General features: G+C 47.8%; 1 protein-coding gene and 1 pseudogene across 3 annotated transcripts in view; one reads left to right on the plus strand and one right to left on the minus strand.

Annotated features, from left to right (window-relative positions):
* Positions 1-10,399, minus strand: part of ZHX3 (zinc fingers and homeoboxes 3) — a 168,949-nt gene that overhangs the window by 152,122 nt on the left and 6,428 nt on the right. The window lies entirely within an intron of this gene.
* LOC129021644 (acireductone dioxygenase-like) lies at positions 1,593-2,129 on the plus strand (annotated as a pseudogene).

Raw genomic sequence — 10,399 nt, forward strand, 5'->3', positions numbered from 1 at the left:
ACTACATGGAGAAACTGCCTTGGGTCAGTGTTTTAAGCTGCAAGGAATGTTGTGACTCAGCTAGTCATTCAGGGACACCTCGATGAACAAGGCCATGGGAAGGAAGTCATTACACAGAGAGCTGGACTGTAAAAACCAAAAATACTCTACACACCAAACTCTAGAGCAGTGCAGCAGTACATCCCATGACTCAACGGGACAGCTTCTGCCACGTGGCACACAGCTCCGGATATGTAGTGCGCAGCCCTCACTCGCAGCTCTGCTGCTGCTCTGAGCTGCTTGGGAAGTTGATGGGGTGGGGAAATCTGTGACTGTATTCTCTCTCCACCCCCTCCACTCTGACCATTGCTCCTCTCATCAGCTCCCCCTCTTCCTACTCCTTCTTTAACCCTCTTGCCCTACAAAACCAAAAACAGCTGGAATTTAGTATTTCACACATGCTGGCAATTTGGTGGGGACACATGGAGGTCAAAACGCTGGCACTCTAGGAAGACCCTACTGATGAGGCAGACACTGGGCAACAGGTCATATCGCCTGGGACAGGGTCAAGAGTACTGGACAAAGAGGCAGCCCCAAGGAACGGAGACTTCAAGGTACAGGCAAAACCTTCAAAGATGTGGACATTCACTCACTAATCTTTATCGGAGACCTACTATGTGCCAGATGCTTTTTGTTTGTTTTTTTGAGACGAAGTCTCATTCACTGGAGTGCAGTAGCGCCATCTCGGCACACTGCAACCACCACCTCCGGTTCAAGCAATTCTCCCGCCTCAGCCTCCCCAGTAGCTGGGATTACAGGCATGCACCACCACACCTGGCTAATTTTTGTATTTTTGGTACAGACAGGGTTTCACCATCTTGGCCTGGCTTGTCTTGAACTCCTAGCCTCAAGTGATCCACCCACGTTGGCCTCCCAAACTGTTGGGATTACAGGCGTGAGCCACCATGCCCGGCCCCAGACTTTTTTTTAGGAACTATCAGTGAAGACAGATCAGATGTCTTGTCCTCACGGGGCCTGCATTCTTTTGGAGGGAGACACACACATACCAGACATCCTCAAGAAGTAAATTAGCACTCAAGGAAGCTGTTAGGGCTACTGGAAAAGATTAGAGCACGGAGAGGTGTCTGGGCATGGTCAGGGTAGACTTCATGGACATTGGTGTGGTCTTGAGGTTAGTGAGGGAGCCAGCCAGGTAGGCATCTAGGGAAAGAAACTTCTGGGCAGAGGAAGCAGCCAGTGTGCTTTTTTTTTTTTTTTTTTTTTTTTTAAAGAGAGGGAGTCTTACACTGTCACTCAGGCTGGTGTACAGTGGTGTAATCACAGCTCTGCAAACTTGAAATCCTGGGCTCAAGCGATCCTCCCGTCTCAGCCTCCCAAGTGTTGGGATTAAAGACATGAGCCACTGCATCTGATCAAGTATACTTTTAAGTGTACTAATTGGTTTCCTTTTCCTCATCTATAACAAGTTTCCACCTTTTGTCCAGCTCCTGAGAGCTTTGAGTTCTAACCACAACAGCCCCTCACTCCCAGTGGCAGCCCTTCCATGCAGCCTCCCCTCTCTAGCCCCACTCTGCCTGTTGGCATCTGCAGCCATGGTGCAGGCCTAGTACATGGATGAGTCCCCAGACTACTGGAGGCAGCCCCACCACCCCGAGCCCCTGGCCACTCAGTGGGCCAGAAACAGCCATGCTGGCTCAGGGTACACTACTAAAGCTGGACAGTGACAAATAAGAGAATGATCCAGAATTAGAAAAGACTCAAAGACAGAGAAGCTACTACTGGATAGACATAATAACCATATGTAAAGATAAATTACCAATTATGAAGAAAAGATTAAGGTGTTTTATGAGGAGCATTTACACTTGGATGATCAGATCTGTTACATCCCGGGTAGCAGTGGATACTTTTGATATGACAGATAAAGAGGACAAGTGAATCCACATCTTCATGGAGAAAGGAGACATAACTCTCCCGGCAGGAATTCATCACCACCTCATGCTGGATGAAAAGAAGTACGTGAAGGCCATATGGCCATTCAGGGAGACCCAGTGTGGACAGCATACAATGGGCCAGCTGACCATTTCAACGTCCAGGGACAATACATGAAATTTCTGGCACAGACAGCATAGCAGGGCTCCCTGAGAACATGTGCTTTGTGAAGGTCCTAAACATAACCGAGCACAAAATCATTTTTCTCTTTGCTTTTATATGGTAAACTTGTCTTTCCTTTGCAAGATTATTTGATCAGAATGTTTTTTATCTAATTTTTATTTTTTGAGACAGAGTCTCACTCTGCTGCCCAGGCTGGAGTGCAGTGGCATGATTCCAGCTCGCTGCAATCTCAACCTCCCAGGCTCAAAAGGTTCTTATGCCTCAGCCTCCTGAGTAGCTTGTATACAGGTGCACGTCATCACGCCTGGCTAATAGAGACAGGGTTTCAACATGTTGGCCAGGCTGGTCTCAAACACCTGGCCTGAAGTGATCTGCCTGACTCGGCCTCTCAAAGTGTTGGGATTATAGGCATGAGCCACTGTGCCTGGCTCAGAATATTTTTTAATGAAAGGAGCTATAAAACTGATTTTTACATGGAAGCAACTGACAAAACAAGTCACCTTCGTTTTGTCTAATGCAATCAAGACTAGTGGTTCAGTAGCCCTGTGTTAGTACATGCACTCATCTTTAGTCCAATGAGAGTTTCATCTCCCAAAATGTATCTCCTTAGATGTTCTATCTGGACATGATATCGTGCCTGCCTTGTAACAAGGTGCAATAGTAGATAACTAACCAGATAGAAGACACTTTTTTCTTCCAAAATTATACATTGAGGTGGGGAGTGGTAGAGGGAAGAGCTCTTATGTTAGGGGACACATTCTGAGTTGCTTATGCCACTTCCTTGTTCAAAATAAAGTCATTGCCTTAATTTTATGCTCATGGCTTGGCATTATCTTATATTCAAGTATATATGGTATTTTGCCTAGCTTGTTAAAATCACCAGTTTAGATTCTTTGTGTGATGTAGGTGATTAATGTGTATATTATCTGTGTTAGTATTTTTTTTCAGTGAGAGATGTCTAGGTTCTTTCACAATCAAGATTTTAACAGAATTAGTATTTTAAAATTTATCAAGAGAATTAGTACGTTATTTTTCTACTCAATTCTAAGACACAATTATGCCTAGTTCATTATAATTATAGAAAAACCCCAAATAAATTTCATGTTTTAGAAGGTCAGGTTGTTTTCTAAGTATTTTTCTAAAACTGGATGAAAATTTTTCATGTTAAAATTAATTTTTCATTACTTTCACACTGGTCTTGGGGGTCTGTTTCTCGCTGCACAGAGGAAAGTCGAGCCTTAAATGTTATTATCATGGTGCCTGTGTACATTTTAATCCTGAAATTATTAATTTTAGAATTAAGGTCGGGTGCAGTGGCTCACATCTGTAATCCCAGCACTTTGGGAGGCTGAGGCGGGTGGATCACGTGAGGCCAGGAGTTTGAGACCAGCCTAGCCAACGTGGTGAAACCCTGTCTCCACTAAAAACACAAAAAATTAGCCAGGCATGTGGCACACGCTTGTAATCCCAGCTACTCGGGAGGCTGAGGCAGGAGAATCACTTGAACCCAGATGGCAAAGGTTACAGTGAGCTGAGATCGCACCACTGCACTCCAGTCTGGGCAACAAAGTCTCTATCTTTAAAAAAATAAATAAAATAGTAAAAAAAAGGATTAAAATGTAGACAGGAAACATGATAACATAAATATTATAGGGCTTTCTTCTGTCAAATTTTACTCTGATAAAGTGCTGATCTGATTTTTTTTTTATGGATTCATTTCTAAATGGTCATTGTAAAATGCAACTTCCTTCTTTTTGGAGACAGGGTCTTGCTCAGTTGCCCAGGCTGGAGTACAGTGGCATTATCACAGAATCACTGCTTACTGCAGCCTCAACCTCCTGCTCTCAAGCAATCCTCCCACTTCAGTCCCCCAAGTAGCTGAGACTACAGGCATGTGCCACCACACTCAGCTAATTTTTTTTTTTTTTTTTTTAGAGTCAGGGTCTCACTATGTTGCCCAGGCTGGTCTCAATCTCCTGCGCTCAAGCAATCCTCCTGCCTCAGCCTCCCAAAGTGCTAGGATTACAGTCGTGAGCCACCACACCTGGCCAAAGCAGAATATTATAAAATGTAACATAATCACAGGAGTGATAGTCCATTACCTTTGCCGTATTCTATTGGTTAAAAGCAAGTCACAGGTCCTACACACACTTCAGTGAAAGGGATGACACAAAGGCATGAACACCAGGAGGCAGAAATGCAGGGGCCACCTTAGAGTCTGTCTGCCACTGAAGACAGTAAGAATGGATCTGGAATCTGAAAAATGAGTTGGCATCAACAATGTGGACAGAGGGAGGGAAGAACTGTCCAGGCAGAGAAGGGGCAGGACAGTGAAGGCAGACGGTGTGTACAACTTATACAAAGGGTCTAGTCTAGTGACTAGCAATATCGTATCATTCTCCTGCTGAATAATCATTGATGGCTCCCCAGTGCCCATGGTTTTGCCCCATATTCAAGGTTATCTCCTTGCATTAGCTTTGTCTTCAATACCTGTGCCTTCACTCACCACTTCCACCCACTTAGACTGCCTATTGCCTCCTATATTTACCCCATCTATATATAGTTCGAGGCCCAACATAAACTGATATTCTGTAAACAATATTTCTGAATATCTAAGTGGAGGGCACTGTGCCAGATCCTCTTCGAGTTGCAAAGCTTAAGACATGGTCCACATGCCAGATGGAGGGTGGGGGGTGGGGGCAGAAGGTACACCCCAAGAAGACAAAGAATAGGAGGTCCCTTTGTCGAGGATCAAGCCCATGGGGCAGTCGGGAAATCCTGAAGGGATTTTTTAGGCCACAGAAAGCTCCACTTCCTACATTGGTTAATGATCTTTCAGGATTCCTCTCCAGGCTAGAAATTACAAACAAATTCCAAAAAGGCTGCTAAACTGACGTCTTTCCAGGAGTCGGGAACTGCACAGCTGCAATCTAGCCAAGCCAGGTCACTCCTCATCTGGCACGAAAGGTACCTTTAGCAGGAGCTGGGGATGGCAACAGAAGTCTCCTGCCCTCCAGCCTGAGGGTCCCTGATAACATCCAGGACCTGTTCCCATTGGCTGGGAGGAGAGGCCCCCAGTGGCTGTGCACAGTTCTGGCCACATCCTCAGGAGAAGGAAACAAGGAAGGCAAAAGCAACCCAGCCAGGGACACAGAGCAGGAACCTCTCCAGCCAGGGGCGGAGGGGGCTGCTCCCCCAGCTCCGTCTCTCACCTAGCCCAGGAAGGAGCTGCGCTTGGACCCGGCAGCCCCGACCTCGCAACCACGTACCTGCCCACTGCTCACTGACATGGCTGGGGGTTGAGCAGATGTCTTCAGAGCAAAAGATCCTGGATTGAAGGAAGTGGGGAGGCCTGGAACCTCCTGGGTCTCTCTTCACACCCCAATTTCCATCCTCCCCAGCGTTTACTCCATCTGGAAGGCAGAGGCTTTACCCTCAGCACTCACTACAGCGTCTTCCTTCACTCTGAGGGCAGGGATTTTATACCCTTCCCGCCTCCCAACCTAAAGTATCCCCAGGTGGCTCAGCCTGGCCTTTGTACAAATGAGTCCCTGCACCTGGAACACTGTCTTCACCTAATTCCAACTTACTTTTCTACTCTCTGGAAAGCATTCTCTGACCCTTCCCACCCCACTATGGGCTCCTGGGCTTGCCCCACCTCAGGTTTCATCATCTTATATTGCAATTCCCTGGTTGCTGGTCTGTTCTTCCCCTCCCCTCCCCATCCTCTAAGACTACGGGGCTCCTGCAGCATCTCCAGTGCCTGGCCCAGGCATGGTGCTCAGGAAGAACACAGTCACCCTGTTGTCCTCTGTTCCTCTGCCGGGATGGGAGAGTCTGGTAGTCACTTTATCTTTTACAGCAGCAGGTCTCAGACTAGAGTGAGCATCAGAATCCACTTGGTGGTGCAGGCAGGGAGGGACTTATTAAAATACAGATTCTGGGCCCTACCCCCAGAGTTTCTGATTCAGTAGGTCTGGGGTAGGGCCTGAGAACTGGTATTTCTAACAAGTTCCCAAGTGCTGCTGCTGGTCCAAGGACCACACTTTAAGAATCACTGTTGGGGCCGGGTGCTGTGGCTCACGCCTGTAATTCCAGCATTTTGGGAAGCCGAGGTGGGTGGATCACTTGAGGTCAGGAGTTCGAGACCAGCTTGGCCAACACGGTGAAACTCCCTCTCTACTCAAAATAAGAAAATTAGCCAGGCGTGGTGGCACAAACCTGTAAATCTGTAATCCCAGCTACTCAGGAGGCTGAAGCAGGAGAATCACTTGAACCTGGGAGGCAGAAGTTGCAGTGAGCCAAGATTGCATCACTGCACTCCAGCCTAGGTGAAAGAGCAAGACTCCATCTCAAAAAAAAAAAAAAAAAAAATACAAAAATTAGCTAGGCATGGTGGTGGGAGCCTGTAATCCCAGCTACTTGGGAGGCTGAGGTGGGAGAATTGCTTGAACCTGGGAGGCAGAGGTTGCAGTGAGCCAAGATCACACAAATCCCCATCTCAGGGTGTCAGTTTCTTCACGGGTAAAATGGGAAAACTACTGTCCCCACTATCCTGGGTTTTGTGAAAATCCAATGTGATAATGCAAATGAAGAACTCATGCACCCAGTAGGCGCTCAATAAATGTTAGCGATCCCTCCTGGGAGTAGGCAGGAGACATGGCAGGCAGGGAAAGCATGAACAGGAGCAGAGATGGGAAAGGGCCCAAGCAGGTCAGCTGGGCTGGCAGAAGAGCCAAGGCCCAGCACAGCAGCCAGGGAGTGTCCTGTAGAAGCAACTGGGAGCCACGCACAGTTCTGGAGCTGGGCAGTGACAGGTGGAAGCTGAATGTGGCAACATGGGGCAGGAGGCCATTGCCGGCAGCAAGTCCCATGTGCTGGAGACTTGGCTGTTTGGCTAGACATAGGGTTGCCAAATTTAGCAAAGAAGATAAAGTATGCCCAGTTAAATTTGAATCTCAGATGAATAATGAATACTTTCTTTTAGTATAGGTATGTCCCAAATATTGCTTGGGTATACTTATACTAAAAAGCAGTTGCTGTGTATCTGAAATTCAGATTTACATGAGTGTCCTTTATTTTTATTTGCTAAATCTGGCAATCCCAACCAGACACCAGTTGCCTGCCCCCCAGCCCTTAGTCCTGCATACAGTGGGAGACCCAGCCCCAGGGTCCACTGCCTCCCTTCCCACCTTCAACAAAGCCACCAGGAGTGATTGATGAGCTGCTCCCAGAAGCCAGTCTTGCTGCTCTGAGTGATCACAACTACAGGCCTGGGTAAGGGGGCCCTCTCACCTCATGCCAGGTTCACCCAGCAAGAAAGTAGAGGGGCACAGTCACTAACCACTGGGTCTGTGAATTAACAAAGCACATAGGGTGAATGCAATGACTCATGCCTGTGATCTCAGGACTTTGAGAGGCAGGGACAAGAGGACTGCTTGAGCCCAGGAGTTTGGGACCAGCCTGGGTGACATAGTGAGACACCCATCCCTACAAAAAATTTTTAAAAATTAGCTAGGTGCTGCTGGGCACCATGGCTCATGCCTGTAATACCAGCACTTTGGGAGACCCAGGCGGGTGGATCACGAGGTCAAGAGTTCAAGACCAGCCTGGCTAAGATGGCAAAACTCCATCTCTCCTAAAAATACAAAAATTAGCCGGGCATGGTGGCAGGCACCTGTAATCCCAGCTACTCATAAGGCTGAGGCAAATAATCGCTTGAACCTGGGAGGCGGAGGTTGCAGTAAGCCAAGATTGTGCCACTACACTCCAGCGTGGGCAACAGAGCGAGACTCTGTCTCTAAAAAAAAAAAAAAAAAAAAATTAGCCAGGTGTGATCATGCACACCTGTGGTCCCAGCTCCTCGAGAGGCTGAAGTAGGAGAATTGCTTGAGCCCAGGAGGTCAAGGGTGCAGTGAGCCGTGATTGTGCCACTGCACTCCATCCTGGGTGACAGAGCCAGACCGTCTAAAACAAAACAAAACAAAACAAAACAAAAAAACAATAAAACACATAAGCTACCAAATTCTGTAAAGAAGGAAGTACCACCTGCATTCTTGGATTAATGAAGAAACAAACAGCTGCCAGCGATATAGGCTCATCCGATGAGTATACCCAAGCAGAGGAAAAAATGGCCTCCACCTTCAACCCCAGAAATGGGCAAACACAAGTGTCCATGCTGCTTGCACCCTCAGAGAAAGCCCTGGAGATGGTGATGTCAACCACAAGCTAGAGTGGGACAGTCTCTGCCTTATTCAGTTCCATTCAGTGTTAGAACAAGTCATACTAGCAGAGGCTGCTCTATCCCCCTTTCTTCTCCTACCCTCATCACCAAATCCCAGATGATTCAGAGTTCCAGAAATGAGCCTGTCAGAAATGCAATTTCTTTTCTTTTCTTTCTTTTTTTTTTTTTTTTTTGAGACAGAGTATTGTTCTGTCATCCAGGGTGGAGTACAGAGGCGCCATCTCAGCTCACTGCAACCTCCACCTCCTCAGTTCAAGCGATTCTCCTGTCTCAGCCTCCTGAGTAGCTGAGACTACAGGTGTGCACCACCATGCCTGGCTAATTTTTTTTTTTTTTTTTTTTGTATTTTTAATAGAGACGGAGGACAGAGTGCAGTGGCTAACGCCTGTAATCCCAACACTTTGGGAGGCTGAGGCGGGCGGATCACGAGGTCAGGAGATCAAGACCATCCTGGCTAACACAGTGAAACCCTGTCTCTACTAAAAATACAAAAAATTAGCTGGGCATGGGGGTGGGCGCCTGTAGTCCCAGCTACTCAGGAGGCTGAGGCAGGAGAATGGCGTGAACCCGGGAGGCGGAGCTTGCAGTGAGCCGAGATGGCGCCACTGCACTCCAGCCTGGGTGACAGAGCGAGACTCCATCTCACAACAAAAAAACAGAGACGGGGTTTCACCGTGTTGGCCAGGCTGGTCTCCAACTCCTGACCTCAGACGATCCGCCCACCTCTGCCTCCCAAAGTGCTGGGATTACAGGCGTAAGCCACCGCACCCCAGCCAGAAATGCAATTTCTGCAACAACATTTATATCAACTTTTTTTCCTCTAACAATGAACAATGAACAATGAAAACAATTTGTGCTCCATCTTTAAAAATGTGTGATACAAAAATTTTTTAAATAAAAATAAATATGTGATAAACATTCCTGAATGCCTAGTGTGTGCCCTGGCGCTGCGCTCTGCATTTAATTTGGCTCAGCACTTCTCAGCCTTGTTTGTACATTACAACCAACTGGAGAGGTTTTTAAACTCCCAGTATCCGGGGCATCAGTATTCGTTTAGGGCACAGTGATTCTAACACACAGTCAAGGTTGAGAACCACTTACTTAATTCATCCTGTAAATCCTCACAATAGAATCCTGCAAGGTAGCTTTTATCACCACCTTTGCAGATGAAATTGAGGCTCAAAGAGGTAAATTGATTTCGGCATCTGTAGCCCCAACCTGTGACCTCTCCTTCCTTCCTTCTCGGGCTCCCTTCAGGGATTTCCTGATGTTACAGAAAATGGTATGGATGACGCTGCCCTCCTGGCCACCTTGACATAGCTCTGCTCCCAACAGGGCTCTTCTGAGATAGCAGCCAGGCACTACCTGGGATCAGGACTGATACTAAATGACTTCTGCCAAAATGAGGACAACTGAGGCCAGTCACTTCCAAACAGGTTCTGTCACCCTGAGTCAGAATAATGGCAGCTACCTCTCCTCCTCACCGCCCAGTCGTTTCTAAGCCTGGCTCGTCGCCGTTGCTGCTTCGCCAAGCCTTTCGCCGGTGCCCTCTCTCTTTTAGAACAAATTACTTCATCTCCAGGCCCTTCTCAGAGCAGCTTCTTTGCAGCGGCCATAGGGCGTCGGAAAGGTCTTTGGTCCAGGAAAGCTACGAGCCACAGATCCAAGAGGAAAAAGCCGTTCCCGGCCCGGGCCTTACCCAAGGCACGAGAGTAAATGGACCTTCCGCGTGCCTCGGCGCACCTGAGCTCACCTGTCCGCTCCTGCAGTGCCTGCAGCCAGGGAGGGAGCGTGGCTGGGCGAGAAGACTGATCACCGCCTGCCCCCTGCTGGCCAGTGGCAGTATTGAGCCCGCTGCCGCTCGACCAGAACGTCCCAGGGATGGAATGAAGGAGCGGGCATTTATGGAGCGCCTGCTGTTTGTCGGGCGATGTACTGATAAGCGCTGGAGTGTAAGGATGCACATGACCTGCTCTCAGAGTTCAAATTTAAATGAAGCGATATACATTAATCAAGTAGTCATTCAAGCAAATATGAAATTAC

This window comes from Pongo pygmaeus, chromosome 21 (assembly GCF_028885625.2).
Source record: "Pongo pygmaeus isolate AG05252 chromosome 21, NHGRI_mPonPyg2-v2.0_pri, whole genome shotgun sequence".
Classification (NCBI taxonomy): Eukaryota; Metazoa; Chordata; class Mammalia; order Primates; family Hominidae; genus Pongo; species Pongo pygmaeus.